Genomic DNA, 3302 nt, shown 5'->3' with positions numbered 1-3302 from the left:
GCACAATGGTCTTGATGGTAGCACAATGATGGAGATAATGATGATGGAGATCATGGTGCAACGCCGGTGATGATGGAGATCATGCTGGTGCTTTGGTGATGGAGATCAAGAAGCACAAGTTCATGGCCATATCATGTCACTTTTGATTTGCATGTGATGTTAATCCTTTTATGCACCTTATTTTTCTTAGGACGACGGTAGCATCATAACGTGATCCCTCACAAAAATATCTAGATAAAATCGTGTTCTCGCTGACTGTGCACCGTTGCGACAGTTTGTCGTTTCGAGACACCACATGATCATCGGGTGTGATAGACCCAACTTTCACATACAACAGTTGCAAAACAGTTGCACAAGCAGAACACTCAAGGTTAAACTTGACGGGCCTAGCATGTACAGACATGGCCTTGGAACACAAGAGACCGAAAGGTCGAGCATGAATCATATAGTTGATATGACAAACATGGAGATGTTCACCATTGAAACTAATCTCAACTCACGTCATGATCGGACCTGAGTTAGTGGATTTGGATCATGCGCCACTCGAATGACTAGAGGTATATCTATTTGAGTCGGTGTAATTGAACTCATTATCATGAACATAGTAATTGAACTCGAATGCGCCGTTAAGTAATATGATTAATTGAACTCATTATCATGAACATAGTCAAAAGGTCTTTGCAAATTATGTTGTAGCTTGCGCTATAGCTCTATTGTTTTAGATATGTTCGTAGAGAAAATTTAGTTGAAAGATCATACTAGCAATTATGCGGACTGGGTCCGTAAACTGAGGATTGTCCTCATTGCTACGTAGAAGGCATATGTCCTTAATGCACCGCTCGGTGTGCTGAACCTCGAGCATCGTCTGTGGAAGTTGCGAACATCTGACATACACGTTTTTGATGACTATGTGATAGTTCAGTGTGTAATGCTTAACGGCTTATAATTGAGGCGCCAAAGACGTTTTGAACATCACAGAACATATGACATGTTCCAAGAGATGAAACTGGGATATCATGTTGGTGCCCTTGTTGAGAGGTATGAGATCTCCGACAAGATTCTTTGTCTACAAAGTAAGGGAGAAAAGCTCAATCGTTGAGCATGTGCTTAGATTGTTTGAGTGCTAAAATCGCTTGAATCGAGTGGGATTTAATCTTCCAGATGAGATAGTGATGGTTTTCCAAAGTCACTGCCACCAAGCTACTAGAGTTTCACGATGAACTATAACATACCAGGGATAGATGTGAAGATCCTTGAGTTATTTGCGATGTTTGACACTACAAATGTAGAAATCAAAAAGGAGCATCAATTGTTGATGGTTAGTAAAACCACTAGTTTCAAGAAGGGCAAGGGCAAGAATGGATACTTCATGAAATGGCAAACCAGTTGCTGCTCTTGTGAATTGACCCAAGGTTGAACCCAAACCCGGGACTAAGTGCTTCTGTAATGAGGGGAACAATCACTAAAGAGGAATTACCCTAGATACTTGGTAGATGAGAAATCTGGCAAAGTCGACGAATGTATATTGGATATACATGATATTGATGCGTACTTTACTAGTACTCCTAGTAGCACCCGGGTATTAGATACCGGTTCGGTTACTAAGTGTTAGTAACTCGAAATAAAAGCTACAGAATAAATGGAGACTAGCTAAAGGCGAGGTGATGATATGTGTTGGAAGTGTTTCCAAGGTTGATGTGATCAAACATCGCACGCTCCCTCTACCATCAGGATTAGTGTTAAACCAAAATAATTGTTGTTTGGTGTTCGCGTTCAGCATAGATATGATTAGACTGTGTTTATCGCAACACAATTATTCATTTACATAGAATAATGGTTACTCTATTTATCTGAATAATACCTTCAATGGTCTTGCACCTAAAATGAATGGTTTATTGAATCTCGATCGTAGTGATACACATGTTCATAATATTGTTGCCAAAAGATGCAAAGTAGTAATGATAGTACCACTTACTTGTGGCACTCCGGCTTAAGTCATATTGGTAGAAAATGCATGAAGAAGCTCCATGCTAATGGTTCTTTGGACTCACTCATTTTTCAAAAGTTTGAGACATGCGAACCATGTCTATTGGTATAAACGCATGAGAAAACTCCATGCAGATGGATCGTTTGGACTCACTTGATTTTGAATCACCTGAGACATGCAAATCATACCACGTGGGCAAGATGATTGAAGGCCTCATTTTCTAGTGAGATGGAACAAAAAAGTAACTTGTTGGAAGTAATACATTTTGATGTATACAGTCGAATGAGTGTTGAGGCACGCTGTGGATATCATCATGTTCTTACTTCATAGATGATTTGAGTAGATTTCTTGATGAAACACAAGTCTGAATTATTGAAAGGTTCAAGTAATTTCAGAGTGAAGTTGAAGATCGTCGTGACAATAGGATAAAATGTCTACGATATGATCGTGGAGATGAATATCTGAGTTGGAAGTTTGGTACTCATTTAAGACAATGTGGAAATTGTTTCACAACTAATGCCACCTGGAAGACCATGATGTGATGGTGTGTCCGAAAGTCATAGACACGCCATATTGGATATAGTGCATACTATGATGTCTTTATCGAATTACCACTATCGTTTTTGTGTTATGCATTAGAGACAACCACATTCACTTTTAAAAGGGCACCACGTAATTCGGTTGAGTTGACAACGTATGTAGTATGGTTTGGAGAAACCTAAGTTGTCATTTCTTAAAAGTTTGGGGCTGCGACTCTTCTGTGAAAAAGTTTCAGCGTGATAAGCTCGAACCCAAAGCAGATAAATGCATATTTATAGGACACCCAAAACAGTTGGGTATACCTCCTATTTCAGATCCGGAATCAAAGTGTTTGTTTCTAGAAACGGGTTCTTTCTTGAAACAAAGTTTCTCTCGAAAGAATTGAGTGGGAGGATGGTGGAACTTGATGAGGTTAATGAACCATCACTTCAACCAGTGTGTAGCAAGGCGCATGAAGTTGTTCCTATGGCGCCTACACCAATTGAAGTGTAGGCTGATAATAGTGATCATGAAGCTTCACGGTCAAGTTACTACAAACCTAGTAGGTCGACAAGGTCACGTACTTCTCCAGAGTGGTACAGTAACCCTGTCTTGGAGGTCATGTTGTTGGTCAACAATGAACCTAGGAACTATGGAGAAGCGATGGTGGGCCCGAATTCCGACAAATGGCTCGAGGCCATGAAATCCAAGAGAGGACCCATGTATGAAACCAAAGTGTAGATTTTGGAAGAACTACTTGGTCATAAGACTGTTAGGTACAGATGGATCTTTAGGA

Source organism: Hordeum vulgare, chromosome 7H (assembly GCF_904849725.1).
Source record: "Hordeum vulgare subsp. vulgare chromosome 7H, MorexV3_pseudomolecules_assembly, whole genome shotgun sequence".
Lineage (NCBI taxonomy): Eukaryota > Viridiplantae > Streptophyta > Magnoliopsida > Poales > Poaceae > Hordeum > Hordeum vulgare.
Note: the sequence above shows the minus strand (reverse complement) of the source record.